General features: G+C 44.6%; 1 long non-coding RNA gene across 4 annotated transcripts in view; it reads left to right on the plus strand.

Moving 5' to 3' along the window:
• The window catches only part of LOC104857808, a 61,345-nt gene extending 43,495 nt beyond the window's left edge, over nt 1-17,850 (plus strand). Inside the window, exons 4-7 of one of the 4 annotated variants that reach the window (XR_778985.2) lie at nt 8,581-8,619; nt 9,233-9,379; nt 10,558-10,594; nt 17,561-17,850. This is a non-coding gene — a long non-coding RNA (uncharacterized LOC104857808). The remainder of the gene's footprint in view (nt 1-8,580; nt 8,620-9,232; nt 9,380-10,557; nt 10,595-17,560) is intronic. The other 3 variants (XR_778986.2, XR_002025141.2, XR_778987.2) reach the window with 3 other exon arrangements.
• The last annotated feature ends 5,423 nt before the right edge of the window (nt 17,851-23,273 follow it).

Genomic DNA, 23,273 nt, shown 5'->3' on the forward strand with positions numbered 1-23,273 from the left:
ATAGTGCTGTGTTTTATGTGTTTTAAAGTTGAATGGCTGCAACAGTAACACAGCATGTGGGAAAAGTTTTTACTTCCACAAAGAAATACGGGTGCTGCAGTCTCTCTGGAGGTGGTTTCTAGGTCCTTTCTGCCCGGAGCAAGACAAACGCAAGCGGCAGCACAGCTTTAGGAAAGGCAGGAAAAGGAGCAGGCTGGGCAGAGCGAGGCTGGGCCACGTGAAAGTCGGAGAGGAAGCGCGCCCTACGGTGTGGGGCGGCCACCGTGAAGAGTGAACATAGGGCACAATCTCCCTGTGCACTGCCCTTTCCTACCACCGGCTCCTCGGGCTGACGGCGGGTCTGGGCCACCCTGTGGGAAACCCTCCGGGATCCATACTCAGGGCTTTGGGACCGGGATTTTGTGATCAGCAGGTCAGGCCGACTTCCCCAGCCAGCTCTGCCCCGCCCTAATCTCTATCTCAATCACATTTTGCACAAAAGCTGTGGGAAAAAAAAATCTATCTTTAAATTTCTGCTTTTGATACAAGCATGAATGCTACAAAATACTTCTGCATGTTAAAGAAATTCCAGGTAAAAATATAATGATAAATGACAATCAGAACTGAGTTTGCACATCAGAAAGAAGACAGAAAGTGGCAGTTGCCAGGGTCAACTGGAAGACACAGGCAGCAGCTACAGGGGACACTGGCACTTGGCTGTAGCCACGAGTCACGTGCAGACGCCAGGACAAGGGCCACCTTCTGCCAGATGGTGCAGCTTGCCATGTATATAAAGTTGAATTTCGGATAAAAATCTTCTGATTTTTAAACACTGCAGAAAGGTCTATTATAGACACCCGTATGTTAAACAAGGCACACTGTGGCAGTGTCTGGATTGGGAGGCCTGGCCTTTGGGAAGGTGGGCGACAGAGGGCATAATGTCGTAGGAGCTGGCGCTGTTATGAGATAAAAGTATAGTTCTATCTTTTTATATAATTATACTATAAATCACCATCAACAGCTGTGACTATCGATCCTAATACATAACTTGGTTGAATTAAGAAATGCCTAGTGGAAGGCCAGGGATTTAGCTCAGTGGCACCATGCCTGCCTCAAAAGGGCAAGGTCCTGAGTTCGATCCCAGATTAAAAAAAAAAGAAAGAAAGACAAGAAATGCCAAATAGAGCAGTGTAGGAAAGTTCTGGGTGTTTCGGGTGGGCTTGGAGGTGTGACTGGGAGCTGTGTCTGTCCCTGGCCCCTTCCTCTCTGGCACTGTTCCTCCGCTTTGGTTCCTGGCCACCTTTGTTTGACCACACCCTTCCGCCATGATGTCCTCGCTGTGGAGCCAGCTAATGTGGACTCAATGCTCTTCAGCCATAACCCGCGCGAGCCTCTGCTCCTCTAAGTTGTATGTGTTAGGTAACCGCCCCGCACAGGAAGGCTGAGGAATGCCGCGGCAAACATTCAGCAGGCACAGCCGAGGACAGCTTCCTCCCTCCCTCCCTCCCTCCCTCCTTCCTTTCTTCTTTTTTTTGCATCATGCAGATTGAACCCGGGGCCCTGCTCATAGTAGACAAGCTCTCTACCTGTGAGCTGTACCCCAAATTCTGGAAAGACAATTTTGTAAAGAGAGAATGAGCTTCACGGAAGTGACATCCCAAGGATGTGTGTGGGGCCAGCCCATTACGACACATCTAGATGGGAAAAACGGAACGAAGACTATCCGGCCCTCAGTCTGCAAGACAGTGGAGAATACGCACCCAGAAAATGTTCGCTAAGGGCTACTTCACTTGCTTCTACTTTGCTACTTGAAAACTTGGGATTGGATAACATTTTCCCACCTGCTCTAATCCCCTGACTTCTATTTTTGAGTAATTCTCAACTGAGATGGGGCCAAGTCTCTTTTAGCCAAGTAGAGGCCGAAGCCTGGAGGTTGAGCTGGGTATGCTTTGGACAGGGGATGGAGTTTGGCTTTTCCCTGGACCCAAGAGCTGACAAATGTATGCCCTGCCAGAACCCATAAAGGGGCACAAAGATGCAGGCAGCAGGGAGGCAAATCAGAGAGACTGCAAAACTGTGGCTGGAGAGACAAAAAAGGAGTTAGAACTGAGGGTGAGAGAGACAGAGGCAGAAAGCAATCCTGGATTGACTACTGGAGTGGACTTTTTAGTGAAGATTTCTTTCTGGCTACAGACAGCCACTGCCTTTCTCTGTCACACACTGGAGAGGAAACATGCTCTCTTTCCTGTGATAAGGGCAGTGATCTCTTCCTGAGACCCCACCCTCAGGAACTCCCTTGCTCTTAATGACTTCTCAAAAGTCTCCTCTCCAGACACCGCCACAATGGGCTTAGGGCTTCAAAAGATGAATGTGAGGGGACGGAACTCAGGGGGTGCAATGAATGTAAATTTCTGTTCTGTGGTTTAGTGATTCTCACCTAATTGTTATGGTATTTCTGGTGCATTCTGCTACATCTCTCAAGAGTTTCCCTGTTGTTCTTCCTAGGTCAGTAGGCATCACCATGAGCACAGTCTACAGGGATATAACCACCTGCCTGCTCCCTCCCAAGTACCAAACAAGTCCTGTTTAAGTTTTCAGGCTAGTGTGCATCAGAACAAGGGAATACGCGGGAGCAAACGTGCCTTGGTAGACCATAACGGTCGCGTGTCTTTAGAACTTTACACATGTATTTTTCAGGTTAAAATAAAAACACATAAGTATGTATCTGCCAAAGAAGAGTGAGGAGGCATATCTTTCATGGGTGATTTCCGCTGGAGAAGTAGCTCAAAGGCAGAACATTTGCTTAGCACATGTGAGGCCCTAGGTTCCCTGCTCAGCACTGCACACGCCCACAGACTTTTTCTGGACCTTACTTTTTTCTCGAATGGTTATGCTCTTTGACACCCAACTTGGCTTCTAGAAGGACTATCTAGAACTTTTCCTGTCCGATTTCTCCTCCTCTCAGCCTCACAGCTTACTGACTCCGGCACAGTAACAGCGTTTTTATTTCCTACAGAGGACAATTTCTTCTCTGAAGATAGCACGCAGGTCGCTCAAGTCCCCGCCTTCTGTGTTCAGCTCAGGATTATCTTTCTGGACTTCTGCATTTACAGTAAAGTAACACAAGAGCCAAACATCCCACGCAGTGTGAAGTTTAGTGTGACTTCTGTAATAAGTAGTTCTGCTTGAGGATTTATTTTTTTAGAATTTAAAAAAGTAAAAACAGTATTATTAATTTTTATAGACTAACATCTCCCCCAAATTTACATTTTTCATCTCTAGTCTCCAGTGTGAAGATCTGAGGAGGTAAGACCTTTAACAAGACATTTAAATTTAAAGGCAGTTGTCAAGTTGGGCCTCTCTTCCATGGTTCTGTCATCCTTAGAAGAAGCAAAAGAGAAATCGGGGTGCATGCAGAGACACAGGTCACATGAGGACATGGGAAGAGAGTGACTTCCTAGGGAAACCAGCCTGGGCACCCTGATTTTGGATTCTTGTCTCCAGAACTGTGACCAGACACATTTCTGCTGTTTAAATACTGTAGTTCGTGATCTTTTGATACAGCCACTCTCGGACAGTAAGTCATTGACTATACCTCATTTTGGCTGTGAGTTCTAGGAAATTCAGAAGCAACTGTGAAGTTTGCAGTAACCATGTTGATCCCTGTAATTTCTGTATTTTTAGTTTTTCCTTTGTGACTCAAGAGTTTTTTCTATTTCAATTTTATTAGCTTATTATTTGTTTTTATTGTTCACTGCCTCAAAGCCTTTGTAGAAAAGAAGCAGGGCACAAAGAAATAAATAGCACACGAGTTCTTCATAGTTACAGATTCCTTTCTTCCATTATGGTTGAGTTTTCTCCATCTGCTGTGCGGGTCCCTTTCATTTCTTAGACTTTTAATGTTGGGGTGCTGCAGGGCTCTACCCTCAGACCATGACTTTCTCTTCTGTCTGCTCAATCCCTGCATAATCTCAGCCAGTCTCAGCTCAGGAGCATTCATATCGTTTTAAACTTTGTTCATCCACCCGCCCACCTATCCATCTGTGATGCCCGTCTTGTCTGTCTGTCTGTCTATCCATCCATATCCCAAACCTTTCCCCTGAAATTCGCACACAAAAACCCAACCATTGACCCAGCACACCTATTTGAATGTCTAATATGCATCTCACATTTAGCTCATCTGAAGCCAAGCCGAACTCTGGTTTCTTCCCTGTCCTTGTTTTCCCAGTCTTGGTAAATGCCATCCTGTTCTTCAACTCAGTAATAATAACTCGATATGTCCAGTTGCTTAGGCCCAAAACCTAGAGCCATCCTTGTCTTTCCTCTTCTCCAATGCCCGACCTATCCAAGAGCTCCACTGGCTTCCAATCAGAGTAAGACATGACTGTGTTGCTGCTGCTGTTTTTGGGGCCGGGGCAAAATGTGGAGTAGGCCAACCTTGAACTTGCTGTGCAGCCAGGCCATCCTCCTCCTGATGACCATTCTGCCTCCGCCTCCCGCATGCTGAGACTACAGGTTTGCACGCCGGGGCACTGACACCATCATCCCAGAGCAGTGGAAGCCGCCCTGCCCTGGCCTTTGGATTATTGCTTGCCAAGTGGCCTGCATGCCCCTGTGTTCTTGTCCTGCCTTTGACACAGCAGCTCAGGGCCCCCTTAAGGGGTACGTCAGCCTGGTCACTTCCCCCTTGTCATCCTGTGGGGTTGTCCCTGCTGCTCCCATTGAAAGGTGGCCCTGAAAGGAGGGTCAACCGACTTGAGGTACTGCCTGCCCTGAGCCCTCTCCCCGCTCACTCGCAGGGTTTGCTGCCCGGACAGGGCACCCTTCCCTTCATTGGCTCTGCAAAGCACCTCTCACCTCTCAGTCTCTTGTTCTTTTATTCACCAAGATAACTTCAGGAGAGGGCTCTGCTCTGTGCTCAGCCCACACACATTTAACATCACGTCCTCTGTATACAGAACGGGCGCATTATGCTGCAATGTACTTTTCCTGTGGTGTGGGGTTTGAATCCAGGGCCTTCTTTCTGGAATTATTTTGAGACAGACTCCCTCTAAGTCACTTAATTGCCCAGGTTGGATCTGAACTTGTGATCTTCCTGCTTCAGCCTTCCAAAGTGTTGGGCTATAGGCACACACCACCATGCCCGGCTCTAATGTATTTTATAATGTAATCCTCAGTTTAATCTGAATTATTGACATTATATTCATCATTTCCTTACGTTTACCGTAACTATCAATTAACACTGCCCTGAGACCCGATTGGCTGGATTTGCCGAATTTCCCTCGTAGTAGATTCTCCCACCCTGACCAGAGTCCAAGTGCTGAAATGCTCCCCGGGGCGTGGTCAGAATGGAAGTGCACAGCTACACCCTGCTCCGGGCTTCTGCAGGCAGAGCGAGCAGCACTGCTGACCTCAGTGCGCGGGTGGTGGCCTGATGCGGCTGGGGAGCATTAAGTACCTATCAGCTCGTCTCTGCTAAGTTGCTGTCACATGCATCTACACTGCTCCCCAGTGGGCCTGGTGTCCACGGCCTGCTCCTCCATCCGCGGCACCGCTGGCAGGGCCTGGGAGGAGGAAGTTAGGTCACCTGGAAAGGGCCCTGCGACGCAGCCCCTCCTCTCTCGGGGTGCAGCTGTGCTCCCACCACGAGGGTCTGCCTGGCCTCGGGTCCAGAGCCCCCACGGACCTCTGCGGCCTGGGCGGAATGGCTCGGTCCTCGCCGGGGCTGGCCTCTCAGCCGCAGACGCCCACACATGAACCTAAGGACTGCGGACTGAGTTTTGATGGTGCCCGTGTGGACCAACGGCCATTTCTCTGCCTGTTTTGTCTAAATAAGCGCCGGTCTCTCTTTATCGCATTTCTCTAGCTTCACTTCCCCCTTTGCAGCACAGCACATTATAAATTTATGCATTTCCTGCTCAGAGTCTGCGCGCTGGGAGGAGCCAGCTTTGCTTATTTTGTTTGCTTCCAAATCACCAGTGCTTACTTAGTCGTGGACTTACCCACGATGTAAGTGATAGTCATTGAAGGAACAAGTGAGTTTATTCTATTTTGTTCAAAAGGGGCATTATCCTGTTATGAAAAATCAAACGAGTGGGAATTAGAATAACGCCGCACGTGCCGAGGCGTGCAGCCGCTCTGTGCGGTAGCTCCTGGTTCCCACAGTTCCCCTATGAAGGAGCGGGTATTACTGTCTACACCACACCAGTGAGAAAACCGGCAGAGCAGGCAAAGAACGCGGCTGGGATCCATATGTGCAAGATGCGTACCCAGAAATATTAAAAAATCTAAACACATTTTTTAATTATGAAAAAAAATTAAATGTACAAAAGTAGACATAGCAGGATAGCAAACCCTAAATATCCACTCTCAAACTGCAATGATCATCTTTTGGTCCATTAATTATCTACACCCTTTTCCCCAGTAGGTTATTTTGAAGAGAATCCAAGTCAGGTTGGGCGTGGTGGTGCATGCACATGTACTGCCAGCACTCTGGGAGGCTGAAGCAGGAGGGTGGGGAGATTAGGCCCAGTTTGGGCCACTTAGTGAGACCCAGTCTCCAAGTGTAATCTATAAAGAGGTTGGGGTGCAGCTCAGCGTGAAGGCCCTGGATCTAGTCTTCAGTACTGAAAAGAACAAAAGCCAAGCCACACTCTGTTGCTGACAGAGAGATGGACACATTTCTCTTAGAAATTTGGAGCCATCTATTTTGTTGGTTGACCCATTACTTGCAATGTTTCCTCAGCTGAAAAGCAGATGTTCCTGTCCTTCACAGAGCTCTCTGAGTATAAATGAGACAATATATTGAAAACGCTTCGGCAAACTACAAAGCAGCGTATAAAGTTCAGGTTTTCAGCTCCTCTGTCATTACCCGCTCTGCACTACTGACACCATTAAAGACTCTACATCAAAGTGTGCTCCGGCTGGGTACCTGCAGGCACGGCCGGTTTTCCTCAGCAGACTGGTTTATCAAACTGCATCATGGCTAACTTCTGGAGGACCAGTGATGGCGGAACTTCGAGTTTTCAGTGACACAGACAGCGCTGTGGGACGCGAGCCATAGGGCGCTGCCACTGTTCCAGACAGTCAGAGCACCAGGCATGCAGGCCTTGCAAGATGGCACGTCTGAAGGGAAAACAAATAAAGTACTTCTTGTAGTCCTATGTTTATTTAATTTTGTCTTGAGTTTCATCTTGTCTATGTTTTATTAGTACATGTTTGCAGTACGTACCGATTACAGTAGACGTGAGGAGTTGGTGGGTATACGCAGCACATTCTAATTCTTTCTGTTTTCATCTTACACCCCGCTTCCCATTCCTTCCGACTCTTGGTTTCTCTCCCCACTGCTAAAGTGTATTTTCATTGTTTTTCCCTTCAGTTTTTCCTCTATCCCCTTTCTCTCCTGTCCCCTCGCCCCTTCCTCCAGCTCTTGTTTCCCCACTTATTTGAAATAGATCCCTGCACTTCCTATTTATCTGTCTTCTGCTTTGCTCTTTTTAAAGTAGCATTTTTTTTTCTGAGGGATCGAACTCCTCAGGGCCTTGCGCTTGCAAGGCGGTGCAGTGCCATTGAGCTAAATCCCCAGCCCAAAGCAGTATTTCAGTAATAAAGAGGAAGTGTTTGTGGCGGTGGGGGGTCACAATGTGATTCCAGCACTCTGGGGAGCCAAGGAAAGGTAATCACAAATTCAAGCCTAGTCTGAGCCACTTAGCAACTAGTGACATATTGTCTCAAAATAAAAAATAAAACGTTGGCTGGGGATGTAGCTCAATGGGAAGGCCCTGTGTTCAAACCCCAGTAAACACACACACATACACACACACACACACACACACACACAGAGAGAGAGAGAGAGAGAGAGAGAGAGAGAATGTTGAACATCATGTACATTTACATGAATCTATCACAATTTGCTTCTCAAGTAGGAATATGAGCATTTACAGGTTTTTGGAATAATGCACGAAGGTGCTATGGTTTAGATCTGAAATGTCCCCCAAAGTCTCATGTGTTCAGAAGTTGAAAGGTGACTGTGCCAGAGGGGTGCTGTACTCATCAGTGGGAGCCAGATGACTGTGGACTGAAGCCCCACATCCTTGAGCCAGGTAATCCTCTCTTCGTTAAGTTGCAGGTATTTTGTCCCAGTGATGAGAAAGCTGACAAACATAGAGTTGGAACAACAAGATCTTGCAACATAGTGGGCACAAATAGAAATATTCCCTTAATAATGATGCCAGCAACACACACTCATACAGTTTCTTCACATGTGTGCCTCATTGTTCTAGACGCGTAACATGTACTAGCGCATTTCATCCTCACAGCTCTATATGGTAGCCATGATTGTTATATGTTCTTGAGGACCGGGAAATTCAGTGTTTGTGCTCCTGCCAGCATGCTGTGCCTCTCATCAAAAGACAAAAGAATAATGACAGACAATCTTTTCTAAACACTGAGCTATTCAAGTGCTTCTTTTATAATTCTTTGTGAAAAAAATGCCTAAGAAATCAAAGGTTTGGTAGCTAGTCCTGTTTTCTCATAAGCCACACCTAATATGAACCTATATTTAATAATGGAAGAAATATATTTATCTACATTCTATTCCAGATGATCCATCTGCCATAGTCTCGGACACATTGAGTTAAGGTGTGTACGGCACTCAAGTGGAAATGAATGGATAAGTTACCGGAATGTGATTTTACAGAGAACGGACTGTGGAGTCGGTCTTGTGAATGTTGTGTTGTTATAGACACACAGATAAGAAGTTTGAAATAAACTGTTTAGGTAACAAGGGTTTGAAAACAAAATCCTAGAATACATATCTGCAAGTGGGGAGTATTCATCAAAGGTTTTTCTAGAAGTTCTTAGTATTTCCTGATACGAGGCATATCCCTGAGTAAAGCATGATCCATGTTCTCAAATATCCTACAGTCCACCCAGCGAGGTAGGGCTACATCTGCTCTAAAGCAACGTAATGCTCAGACAGAGGTTGGTACAAGTCTAACGCCTGCAGAGTTCTTGCTGTGTTGACTGGGAATATCAGAGAAGATGGGGCAAGAGAGAAACAGATTGGGGGGGGGAGAGAGAAAGAGGTGAAGTCTACAGAAGAAAGGAAAGGAAAAGCATCAGAGTATTAGCCAATTGCATAGGAAAGAAAAGTGAGATTAAAATATCTCTACTGGAATGTGCAGAAACTGCAAACAGTTTTTTCTGCCTCCAGAGCACAACCTCTGCTGACTCTATCTCAACATTTTCCCAGCTGAGCATCATCATTGGCGCCAGGAACATGCTTACTCCAGGATCCCACAGGTTCGGGCATGTCTCCTGGGAGGCGACCTGGTCACCAGAGCTCTCGCACAGCACAACGGGTAGGATGCTGTGGATTTGGAATACAAACTACTAGAAGGTAGAGAAGTCACACTTCAGGACTTGGGGGTCTAATCTGAAGGTCAGACTTTTAAAGTGTAGTCATTCATAATTTGTTTCATTTATTTATCTATTTGTACTCAACCAGAGTCCTTCTGGAAATATTTTTAAAAGCTCATACTTAATTTAATAATTAACTGCTGACTTCCACTCTTCATGACATTTTAAGAAAAACATAATGTTCACAATTTTTTTTTTTCAATATTCAGGATTGAACCTAAGGCTTTCACACTGAGCTACTCCCCCACTCGTTTTTATTTTGAGATAGTTCTTACTAAATTGTCCATGTTAGGCTTGGACTTTGGATCTTCCTATCTCAGCCTGTCAAAGTGTCAGTATTACAGGCAAGAGCCATGACACCTGGACAGTTTGCACAAAATATTTGCTAACCTCGATGGTTGACTTGATCGGCACAAGAGACACACCCTTCTGGGTGTGTGTGGGGGCCCGACCTGGGGGACTAGATCCAGTCTCTGGTCCCTCCCTCTATGCCCCTGCCCTGCTCTCTGCTTCTCCATTCCCATGAAATGAACAGCTCCGCTTTGCCTTCCCTTCCACCCGGATGTTTTGGCCTCAGAGAGAGCCAACCACAGACTGACCTCCGAGGCCATGAGCCAAAACAAGTGTCTCCTTCTTTAAGCTGACAGTGTCAGATGTTTTGCTCAATGGCAGGAAAGCTGACCAAGACAATGTTTATTATCATTTGCCATCTCCCCAGGAAACAAGAATAGTATATAACTTTATGCAAATCCGAAGACGCAAATCTAATGAAGGCATTGTAATAATCTTTCAAAAAAGTTAACAGTTATCTTCCCCAAAAGTTAGAAGCACCATGAGATTATAGCAGCTGCACAAGGGATTTTGTAGAGTATGTCATTCTATGAAGTATAAACTTTTCATTTACAAAAAAATGAATGTTCTTCCAAGTTAATTCTGAACATGTTTGTTGCATATTTTTCTTTCACAACTTTTAATCGATACATAAATCTGATACATATCTGTGGGGTACATGGGATAATTTAATGATGCCATGCATACACTGTAATGATCAAGGCAGCATACTCAGCATTTCTGAATCCTCAAGCTTTTATCATTTTTGGGTGTGTACTGGAAAAATTCTGACTTGACTCTTGTTATTTATTTCTTTATTTTTTTGAGGTGCCGGAGACTGAATCCAAAGCCCCATGCATGGTAGGTGAGTTTTCTACCACTGGGCTCCCTCCCTATTCCTTTTCTAGTTCTCTAGCATGTGACATGCACAACAAGTTGTTGTAAAGTATTTTCACCACTCTGCCGTAGAACACCCAACCTTACTTCTCTGTCTGAACGTGGGTCCACCATTTCCACTTTATCTCCCCTCTGCCCTGTCCTCCCCATTTTATCCGCTGGAGTGTTTTCCAACACTTTCCATATTAACCCTTGCAGAACAATGAACATGGCCTCTCCTGGGTCTTGGATAGAACTGAAGTATTCCCTTGATGGTATTTTTCTATCTTCTGAGAGAACTAAAATGAGTTTTTGACAGTTTGCTAGCTTATTAATCAGTGGTGGAGTTAAGAATGTGAGCTCTGATTTCTGACTTCTATTTTATGCCAAGTTCAGGAAACAGTGCCTATAATTAATGAGAACATTGTTGACATTTTGAATGATAAGTGTTAACAATGCTAAGGACAATAGACTTGGGGATTTAGGTAAAATCATCATCTTTTTTTAGATAAAGAAAAGCAGTCTATTTTTAGGCAAATCATAAACAACCTGGTAAATAATTCTCAGTGTGGTATTTTAGTCTGTGAACAAACAGAGAGCTTCACATATCATCAGTGCTCTCCTACGAGCTTTACATAATAGCATCAAAAAGCTGTGCCTCGTTAGTCTCTTCCTGTAAAAGTATCAGAGAAATTTTCCATTGCCCAATACCTTCCCATGACGGAAAGTGCAGCGCTGGGGAAGTATGTGTAAATATTTGATTCTCGCTTTACTGATTTCCGTGTCAGACACTATTAAATCATTAACACTTCAAAGACGTATACCTGCTTACTTGTTGCCAAAAAGCATTCTTTCTTTCCAGGCTTTTTTGGACTCTCAGGGTTAGGGCCATCTCTGTCGAGCGCCTTGTCAATCTTTTATTGTCACAGGTGGGAGGAGGACTGAGACCGCGGGTGTCTGGGTGGCTTCCATTACAAAGCTCTCCTGCCCGCGCCAGCTGCTCGCTCTGGGCTCCAAGCTCTTAAGATAGTGCGGAGAATTACTGTTCACCCTTTTCTGAGAGTACACAAAATAAAGTAATGTTGCCTACGTTGTGGATAATGAGCTGAAACAATCTATGAAATTATAGGTGCAGGCGTTTGTTTCCAGTGCTAACTTCTGTGCCCACTTTACAGAAGGAAACGATTCTCATTTTAAGTAAAGATTCCCAAACTAGTGCCCGGGTAATGGTAAGTCCGTGAAAGTGTTAGTCAAATACCTTTGATAGTTTAAAAAAGAAAATCACTGTTTGGAAGGAAAATGTGTTTGGCTGTATTTTTAAAAAGTGCAAATGCATCTGCAAGATGACAGATTCTGCACCAGAAGGAGCGGCAGTCAAGCCAGGTGTGTGGACGAGGGCTCGGGCCGCGCCTCCCAGGCCTGTGCAGCGTCCTTGGTCTCCGGCTGGGGCAGGCGTGATACACGCTCAGGCCGAAGGTTGTGTCCCCGCAGTCAGGTGGATGCAGCAGCGCTGCCCAGGTGCAAGTTCAGGAACTCTTAGCTGAGTTCTTCTGGAAATTTCCGCCGGGGGCACTGTGGGAAGAGACAATTTCGTCCCTTCTCTGCCCTCCGGAAGGGGATTCTGGGCAGAGCTTACCACACCTGTGCTAGTTTAGGCCCACGATGGCTCGCCACCACGTGTTCAGAGTCGGGGCAGAGACAAGGCTGGCCTAGACACAGCCCTATCCGGAGAGCCTCTGTCCTGTGACATAACTGGCTGACTTGCAGCCGTGGTGGTGGCTGTGCTGCGGCTTCCTCCCTCAGAGAAATTGCAGGAATGTCTGAGCTTGGCCTCACTCCATGACCTGTCCATAACCAAATTACCAATCAAGCAAAGCAGAACGTAGTTGACAGGCAAGAGAAACAAGGCAGAGTTCAGGCTCGGTGCCTTATGCTGAGCCAATTCAGTGAGCTGAAAAATGTTTAAATATTTAAATGTTCCTTATGCAAAACGTTAAAGCTTTACTGTCTCCTTTGGTGGTGATAGGGGAAAAATACGAATTATTTTTGGTACTTTATTTACTTTGGATGGTAAACAATAAAAACTGGCACTAAAAATATTAAAATCCAGACACATGGGAAGCAGCATCAGAAGACGGGGTGCCCTGGAAGCAGGCTGGGTGGAGAGGGGTACGTGGGGTGGGGCTGCCACTCAGCTCCCTCACATGTACCCTGGGTGATAACGGTGCCTGGCTGGGAGGTGCTCTGAGGACAAAGTACAATGACGTCAGTTGGTTAAACGCAAAGAATAGGAAGCAGTGCAGTATCACGCGATTAAAGAAAGCAGGCGAGGTTGTGTCAGTACAGGCAAACAGGACTTACATGGATTATCACCAGAAATAAGGAAGGATGTTACATAAAAACAATAGGGTAAGCCGGGCGTGGTGGCGCACGCCTGTGATCCCAGCACTCAGGAGGCTGAGGCAGGAGGATCGCTGTGAGTTCGAGACCAGCCTGGCCTACATAGTGAGTTTGAGGCCAGCTTGAACCACATAGTGAGACCCTGTCCCCAAACAAAACAAAATTCTCTTTAAAAAAGGAAAAAAGTAATAGGGCCAATTCATGGAGAAGAGCTGATAATCATACCCGTATGTGTTCCTCATAAGAGATCTAAATGCCTGAGGGAAACCCTGGAAGAAGGGAAAGGAGCACATGGAAATCCACAGCCCTGCTCTTAATAATCTGCAGAACAAGCAGAGCAGAAAGTGTTCGAGTGGCGTGAGGACCACCTGACTGGGCTGGGGCTCCGTGGGACCATGAGCAAAACCAGCTTGGCCTCTTCGATATTTGTGGAAAACTCCACATAACGGCAGCAGAATACATGTTCCTTTCAAGGTTGATCATATTCTAGGCCAGAGCACAAATCTCTAACTTAACTGGATTAAAATAAAATAATGCCACATATGTTTTCCAGCCAAAACAAAATTCAAATGGAAATCAGTAAAACAAAGAAATATTTGGAGAAATATTTAAAAATTAAACAATATACTGCAACATGGATCAAGGGACACATCATAAGGTTACAAAATAACTTGGACTTCATGAAATAGAAACATAGCATAATGGGTTCTTTTGGTGCAGTCCAAACATCAATTGTTGGGAAAATGATAGCAGGAAATGCTTCTATTGAAAAGAACACCCATGTTTATAGCAGCACAACTTGCAATAGCTAAATCTTGGAAACCAAAGAGCAAAGCCAGGCGTGGTGGCACTTGCGCCTGTGACCCAGCACTCTGAAGCCTGAGGCAGGAGGATCGCCATGAGTTTGAGACCAGCCTGGGTTACATAGGGAGTCCCTGTCACATCCCTCTGATGTAAAACAGAGGCCTTAAATAAAGATCGGAAAGGGGAGCATTGAGGTTCAGTCTTAAAAAACTTGAACAGAAGAGCAGTTTAGGCCTTAAGTTAACATAAAGAAGAAAATAGTGAAAATAGGAGGAGTTAAAAACAGCAGGAAAAAAAAAAAAGGAAAACCAATGAAATACATACTTCTTTTCAAAGATCAATAAAACTGATAAACCTGTGGCCAGGATGGGGGAGAAAAGATAACATACCAATATTAGACATTTAAATAAGGGACAGCACCACAGTTCCTTTAAAAAAATGGTAACACAGGATTTACGGATGATTTTGATCCAATAACTTTAAAAATTTAGGGTGTATGCAAATCCCTCTGAAGTGGCAAACTACCAAAGCTCACTGGGAAGAAACAGAAGACCCGCCCAGTGGCTCGAGTCCACCCAGCAAGCTGGGAGGCTGAGGCAGCCAGCCTGGCCCATTGCAACTGTCTCAGCATAAAAGACAAGCGGGCTGGAGACACAGCTCGGGGCAGAGACCCTGGGTTCAGTTCCCTGGACCACAAAACACCAAAATAAAGTTTCCAGCTGAACCACACGTCCTATATCATGACCAGTTTAGGTCATCCTAGGAATTCAAGTTTACTTACAAAAATTTTTGGAGTGATCTTTTCTTCCCTTTTATTTCTTATTTTAATCCTTATTAGCACACATTTGCAGGACATAAAGGTTGCACTCACTGTGGGGGGACGAATTGAACACAACTGAATTTTCTGTATATCCTCTTTCCTTGTCCTTCTCCTCATCTCTTAGGAGGAATTCAAGTTTGGTTTGAAATTTTAAATTAGCCCATTGAAATAGTATACTGTCTTAATAGATCTAAATCATGTAACCAGCACAGCAAAATGGAGCTTCTTTTTTTGTATGGTTTGGATTTTTTGAGACAGGGTCTCACTGTGTAGTTGAGACTGACCTGGAACTCACTCTGTAGTCCAGGCTGGTCTCGAACTCACAGCAAGAGCAAAATGGAACTTTAAAGGTAGACGTTAGTTGGGTGTGGGGTTCACACCTGTGATCTCAGCTCTGTCAGGCTGAGGTAGGAGGTCACAAGTTTGAGCCCAGTCTGCCACTCAGCAGTAAGACCCTGTTTGAAAATGAAAAAAGAAAGTCGCTGGTGTGAAGCTTTGTGTCCAATATTGCAGGGAGAAAGTTACATTTTTTCCTCCACAGATGAGTTGCTTCTCTGACTGCCTCAGTTCAGGGCGTCCGCAGCCACCCCACCTCCCTCCCAGGGGTGGACCCAAGGCCTGGCCAGAGGCTGAAGTCCTGTTTCTTCTCCACAAGGGAGGAGGACAGGGCTGGGCCCAGGAGAAGCCAAACAAGCCTGGGCACGTCTGCTGTGGGGCCGGGCTCCTCCCTCCTGGCCCCCCGCCCCCCGCTCCCTGCTGGAGGAGACCCCAACACACCTGTGCCCAGGGTGGCGACTTGAGGAAGATGGGCCCCTCCATCGCTGCACAGCTGACAGAATGAACCCTTTATCCTCTACCAGACCACGGCTGCTCCTGATTTGGTCAGCATCAAGCCCGGGGCCTGGGCTCACATACCCGGGCACCTGGGAAGTGCGATCTCTTCAGTTGGTGCACAGTGTTCACACGTGCCTCTCCCCACGGGGCTTTTCCTACTTATCTTTATAAAAAGTCTTAAAAATTTATCTTAACGCATATATTTCAAATAGTATTACTAGCCCGAGGTAAAAAGGGACTTCGCGTACCTCTCGCTTTGGATTTTTGCTCTCCTAGAACAAGTACTGTCAATTCTTTCATGATTCTTTTGTTATTTACGTTTATGATTGTAGATAACAAGTTTCTTAAAATTTTGTTTTTCAGCTTTAAACAGCAATTGCGTTTCTGCTAGGGAAGACGGAATTTCTTTCCTTTCCTCCAGTGCCGCTCACACACTCAGATAACAGCCTCCCATGGCTCACAGGCCAGCACCCTTTTAGTTCCATTGATGATCTGTGTTTGTTTATTATGCACAGCTGGTTATTCACACTAAGCCACACCATGGATTACACTTCTCATACACGTGTGCTTCCTGCAGTTACCGTTTCTGTTTTCTACCGTTCAACCCCTAATTCCTCCCCAAACTGCTTGTGCAGAGAGAAAAACTTCTTCTGGATAGGGCATCACATACCCACCTCCAGAACATAGATTTCCTTTTGTTTTCTCCATCCATTTTGGACCAGTTGCTTTCTAGGAATTTTGAACAACTGTCATTTTGGATTTCTGTTCCTTATTATCCTAGACATTTCCTTCCATCCTCTTTCTTTCCATTTTATGTTTTTCATCCTTCTTTTAGATCAGCTCTCTTGTCTACTGTTTTTGTGGGAATTTCATAGATGTCATTTTGGTAATATCTGGGGGTAAAGAAGTCAAGATAAAAATGTGATTTCAGTGTGCCTCGTAACTGGACCAAGTTTAATAACTTTTCATGTACTTGCTTTAAAATACCCTAGAAAGTTTCCCTTTTGGTTTATGCTTACAATACTTAATGCTCCAAAGAACACTCAGTAATGAGAAGAAAATCCTAGGAGCTTTAGGTACAAGCTACACACTGTAGTTTTTCAAACAAGTCTGAACTGCTCATTCTGTTATAGGAATTTAAGATGTCCAGTTGTTCTTTCTGTACATGGTGGATCTTTTTTAAGTTTTACTTTTTCTTAGTACAGCAAAAAATTATGTAGGACATTATGAAATAACACTGAGATAGTAATGTTCTATATTAGCACAGTGTCTTTTTTTGTGGAAGGTTTGCCAAAGTACTTTATAACTTGAAGAGACTTTTATTCTTAATTTGAAAGTGCCTTTTTCTGAAATGAAATATTATTTTATGAGGCACAGCTATACAAAATAATATTTTAATGAAAGAAATGTTCTCGTGGAGAATTAGGAAAATCAGATGACTGTTGCACACAAAAGTTTTCAATGATAATAAGCCACTAGATGTTCAGTATCTTCTGGTGCAGACACCTAAATACTGTGGAACGGTTGAGATGGATTTCTCACTGTGAGTTATGGATACATGCCATCATGTAATTGTCTGGAACGTGTTAAAATGCTCTCGCTCTTGAAAGCAGCATCTACTATTTAACTCAAATGTAATTCCATGAAGTGTGTCCAGAGGTTAAGGGTGTAAGTAAAGAAAAGGTTTGACATGAAAATTACTGAAATATTTATCTCCAGAAGCATAGAAACCCTAGAATTGTGCCAAGATATCCTGAATGTGCATTGGATGTGAGGAGTTATCTTGACTCCTTATGGCCATTAACACCAATTAATAGGGAAAGGGCTGAGGAATAATATAAAGAATACATTTACCTGGGCAGTAAATTTTACTAGACCTAACTGTTCATCTCTACTGAGACATTAAAGATAGTTATTTCATATAAATTATTTCACAACAGCCCTCACTTTTTAAGATTCCACATTAACCCCAGGGACAGAGCCAAGAAACACAGCCAAATCAGGCACTCCATTTTTAGACTACTGTTTAAATCCTAAATGTGTGTAGGACACGGCTCACTTTGTGCTCTGTTTCTGCCAACCCACCCCGGCTCGCAGCTGAGAACCTGAACACGAACGAGAAGGCTCTGCATAGCTCAGATGTGTGTCACAGAGGCCGGTGCTCACTTTGCGGTGAAGACTTGCGGCCTCTGACCCAGCTGAGGTCCCTGCTGATAACAGGAAGCTACCGTGGGAGGAGCAGCGCCACAGAGTCCCGTGCTTTGGCAAGATTCCCACAGCTGAACAAACCCATCTGCTTTGGTGTCAGGTTTTATTAAAAGGAAAAGTGACACTTCTTGAATTTCACTTTTTTCAACTGTACTGAATTTATCTTGAGTCAAATAAAACGCCCTACTCACATACACGCAAGGGCAGCATGAGTGGAGAAGGTGGAGATCATTTTAGAAGTGTTTGGGAACTCGCAGGCTGGGGAATGGGGTGGATTATGCCTCACGTAACAGATGGCGAGCTCATCCACTGGACAGCACTTTACTGGTGAGTGCGAGGCGCTAAGTGCTGCTCCGGTGCGGAAGGCACACTAAGGAGGAATTCCGACCTGTGGGATTTAGTCTGTGTCCTCCGAGAAAGGCAGAAGGCGAACGCAGTAAACTGACATCCTGTGGCGTCAGCAGCCGCTCACTGTTACGGGGGAGATGACCAGGGTTAGGGGGCCGGGCGAGGCAGGGACCGGAGCAGCCGGGTGTGCGCCGGGCAGAGTGGAGAGGTGTGTGAGGTCCTGGTGGACGCCTGAGGACCCTGCTGGTGCCCCGAGAGTGAGGAGGAGGCCCGACTGGGCTGGGGTGAGCAGGAGATCAGGGTGGCTGCGGTGTGGGCGAGAGGGGTGGGCCGGACGCAGGCCGCAGAGCTCGGGCGTCCCCCTGCCTGCCCCCTGTCGTTCTCTCCCGCAGCTGCCTGTCAGGCCTGGCGCGCTTCTGGGGCCTCGCGTCAGCGGCTGTGCAGCAGGAGGACCTCGGTCTCTCCCACCCCCCAGCCTGTGCGGGGTGGGCTCCGGTGCTGACCTCCGAAGACGCCTCGGCCACCAGGGGCCAGGCAGATGGGGCTGAGCCCAGGCAGCCAGATGCTCCTCCAGGGTGTGCTTGGAGACAGAGGGGCAGAGGACGCGCAGGAGCGGGCAGCTCCCCGGGTCACTCGGCTTTGGGAGTAAGTGACCTTGGGTCTCTGGCTCTGGGAGGCCACTTCTAAACGAGTTCTGTTTCCCCCGAGTCTCCATGTACTGAGAACTTATCATTCCACTCACGCTACCCTACTTAGGGGAAATTAATAAATCTCCTCGATGGCACAAGAGACTCGTCAGTTATGACCAGGCGGGCGACAGTCCTTGTGCATCCATAATAGGCTTCAGTGAGTTCAGGCGATCGGAGGCGCAGATTGTCACCACCGGTCAGGAAGCGCAGTGTGGACCACGCGGGCCTCGGCACAGTCAGAGTCGGAAGGAAGGTCGGCTTCCTCCTTGCCTGGATCTGTGAGCTTGGGCACACGAAGTCTTTCATGGAAAAATAACCACGCTTCTCGGTACTGGGAAGGTCGACCCTGGGCACTGAGCACTGAGACAGTACTCGGGGCAAGGCAGACTCTGCTGGTGAACAAGCCAGCGACTGTCGGCACAGACGGCTGGTTCTTCAGGCACTCTTATCACTGGCTGGCTAACTGCTGTCACTGATGAGGCAGATTCCTTGGAAATTGCTAGAAAACTTCCATACCTCACAGCAAGTTTCAGAAGGGCCTTCGTTCATTTTGGGCGCTTAGACTGTAGACACTTAGTCCTCAGCATTCTGGAAGTCTCAAGGCTGGCGGGGCTGGCATCTTCAAGGCGTCCCACCGACCTGGCTGTGGTGTGTGCCTCAGCGTGCAGCCTGGTTTTCCTCTGATTATCACTTTTTGTTTCCACGGCAGAGAAACAGGTATCAAAGGAAAACTGGAAATAAGCCTCTGTGTTATGCAGAGAGGGCAGTGTGTGTAGACTCTTGATGTCGCTCACTGTGTCTAAGCCCCATGAGGATGGGGCCTTCCTGGGGGATGAGCGCGCAGTTTCCTCCTTTCAGCACTGACGTGTAAACCGGAATCTAGCAGTAATGTCCCTGAGTGAGCGAATAGATGGGGAAAGGATGCAAAGCGAGCATCGTGAGCAGATGTCAGCTCTGGAAGAGGGCGTAGATTAAGGGCCGTGGGAGCCCAGTGGGGGCTAGCACATCTGTTGTTGATATTATCTGTATGACTGCTTGCCTATAGGCAAGAATAAATGTATCTTTTAGTTATACTTTTCCACTGAGTGTTTAAGACTAAGTAATAGTGAGACCTATATTAAATAAAATTAACCTCTTGCTTTTTTTTTTTTTTTTTTTTTTTTTTTTTTTTTTTTTTTGGTTTGTTTTTTTGAGACAGAGTTTCACTCTGTTGTTGAGACTGACCCGGAACTCACTATGTAGCCCAGGCTGGTCTTGAGCTCACAGCGACCCTCCTGCCTCAGCCTCCTGAGTGCTAAGATTACAGGCATGCACCACTACTCCTGGCAACCTATTGCTATTTATCAAGGTCAATTAAGTCTCCTCAGGCACTATCTAGGAACCATGCAGAGAGCCTCTCGGCTCCTCTGTCAGTGTCAGTCATGGCCTTGCTTGACTACGTTGCTTTCTGTGAAACCATGGAAGATTTTTTCCCTCCAGGTGACATTCCTTTGTCACACTTTCTTGTTAATTCTTACTGTTTTGGTATCCACCAATCTCCCTGCTCAGGAGGCTGGTTGACTCACCAAAGATGTAAGGTCTTGTGGAAAAGACTCCTTCCTGTCCTAGATGATTTTGTTGTTGCAGTTGACCTTGGAGGACCAGGGCCAAAATATTTGCTGTCTTTTTAGCCCAGGTATCTTTCTAGTTCTCGTCTCTAAATTTTAACTGTTGAACATCCAGAAGAGAAGAGCAATAACATTAGCTTTATAATAAGAGTATGAACTTAACTATTATAATTTTACGTGGATATTAAGCATTTTGGAATAAAAATAAAGCTAGAAGACTGTTATTTTTAACAATCATGGTGTTCTAGTGGTTGAATCCCTGTAGAATGCTAACAGAAAAAGCTTTAAATCGAGAACTACACATAATATTTTAGCATGACAATCATGGTGATAGTATCTTTTCAATACACTTAAATGTGCATCTTAGCATAAGATAGCCATTGTTAAATGTACTCATTCCCCTCCAAAAACACAAAAAAACCTCTTACCCAAATTGTGTTCTTTTGATAGGATGCTATAAGAAAATATATCAGCCTGTAAATGTACCTGTTATAACAAGTAGCTGGAGTGTACGAGAAAGACAAATACCTGAATCAAAATGAGGTTATTATCAGAAACAGTATGTTGGAAGGTTTGTACAATCAGAAGGAATGAATACAACAGAATAATAATAATAATAAGTATCACAATAACATATTTAGAACTTAACTCTTCGATATAACCAATGTAAACATTTTATAATAACATATTTAAGCAATATTTATTGGGGTGTGTCTCCCATAAGGCCTTGAAAATTATTGGGGCTCCCATTAGTGAACAAAGGCCAAGATAATTGTTTTCTGGGCAGCTGCTCCTTTAGTCACCAAGCACATTCACCATTTAGCAGTCTGTCCAAATCTTATTTTGACAATTCTTTTTTAATAACTTGTAAAAACCAGACTAACAATTAATATATTATTTGTAACCAATAAAATTTTTTTGTTTTTGTATATAGACAACAGTACACATTACATTTGTAAAGTTAATCTTGACATTTGCATCAGCCAGCAACCAAGGGAAAAAAAGTTTGACTTTAACTTTAATAACATATATCCATAAGCCAATTTAAATTATAGGCAAATATCTCTCTGTATATGTATATATTTTTTCCCATTAAGTTTAGTGGTAAAATTTAGGTATACAGTACAGTTACATTCATCATTGGGATCTTGTACCTTTACATGATGTATCCTCTGCCCTTCTCTCACCCCCTCCACCCTTCTCAATTTATAAAGATGACTTTGTTTCCATGTTTTTACTTTTCTCATATTTTTTCTTTTCCCTTCTTACCTTCCCCCTACCCCTACCACTTTCTCTACTCCTTTAGACCTTTTCTTCCTATTACACAATATTAATTTCACTTAACTGTATGGCCTCAATGTGCATCCACTTAGCTATAAATATCTCTAGTTCCTTGTTCTTTATGACTGAATAGTACTCCAGTTTATAAAAAAAAATCTTCTTTATTAAGTCTCCTGTTCATGGGCAATTGGGCTGTTTCCAAGTTTCAGCTATTAAAAACTGTGCCACTATAAACATGGGTGAGTATATATCACTGTGGTATGATTCTTTTAATTCTTTTGGGAAGATACCCAACAGGGGGATGGCTGGGTCAAATGGAACCTCTAATCCTAGTTGTTTGAGGTATCTCCGTATTGATTTTCACAATGGTTGCACCAGTCTGCACTCCACCAACAATGAAGAAGGGTTCCTTTCTCCCCACAACCCTGCCAGCATTTGTTATTGATTTCTTGATAGCAGCCATTCTTTCTGAGGTGAGGTGGAATATCAGTGTTTTCATCTGCATCTCTCACATGACCAGTGACATTGAATATTTTTCATATGCTTATTTGCTGCTTTTACTTGTTTGTCTGAGAAATGTCTGTTCATTTCAGATGCCCATTTTTGAATTGGATTTTTATATTTGGGGGGTCTGGTATTTTGAGTTCTTTACATATTCTAGATAGACCTTTGTCCGAGGAACAGCTGGTAAAATTTTTTTTCCACATTGTAGGCTGTCCCTTAGCTCCGTTGGTGGTTTCTCTTGCTATGCAGAAGCTTTTTAAAAAGGATGAGAAACCAATTGTTGGTTCTTTTTGTTCCTAGGGATTTGTTTATAAAGTTTTTTCCTATACTAATATCTTCAAGAGGTCTACCCAACATATCTTTCAGCAAGCTTAGTGTTTCTGTTTTGATATTTAGATCTTTAATCCACTTTGATTATGGTTTAGTGCATGGTGAAAGGTATGGGTCTAGTTTTAATCTTTTGCAAGTTGAAATCCAGTTTTTCCAATACCATTTATTAAAGAGGCTATCTTTCCTGCAGTGAGGTTGGTTGGCTCCTTTGTCAAAGATGAGATAGCTGAGTATGTCTGGAGTTGTTTCTACATCTTCTAACCTATTCCACTGACCCCTGGCTTTGTTTCTTTTTCAGTACCATGTAGTTTTTATCACAGTGGCTTTGTAGTATAGTTTCAAGTTGGGGATTGTGACACCCCCCACTGCCATGTCTCTGTTGCCTAGAATTACTTTTGCTATTCTAGGTATCTTCTGATTCCAAATGAATTTTTGGATTGTTTTCTCTAGTTCTGTGAAATATACTGTTGGAGTTTTGATAGGGATTGCATTGAATTTGTATAGCAGTTTTGGAAGTATGGCCATTTTCACTATATCAGTTCTTTCTATGCAGGAACAAAGGATGTATTTCCATTTTCTTATATCCTCTTTGATCTCTTTTTTCAGAGTGTTGTAGTTCTCAATGTAGAGGTCTTTTGCTTCCTTCATTAGATTGATTCCTAGATATTTCATTTTTTGGGATGCTATTGTGAAAGAGATTGTTTCCCTAATTTCACTCTCAGTGAGTCTGTTATTTGTGTACAAGAATTCCATTGAGTTTTGAAAGCTAAATTTGGTTTTAGTTTTGAAACACTTGAGATTCACAGTGTTCCTGGCTTCTTAACTTGATTCAGCCATCCCCAC

The sequence above is a fragment of the Fukomys damarensis genome, unplaced genomic scaffold, assembly GCF_012274545.1.
Source record: "Fukomys damarensis isolate Sample0158 unplaced genomic scaffold, DMR_v1.0_HiC HiC_scaffold_27, whole genome shotgun sequence".
Classification (NCBI taxonomy): Eukaryota; Metazoa; Chordata; class Mammalia; order Rodentia; family Bathyergidae; genus Fukomys; species Fukomys damarensis.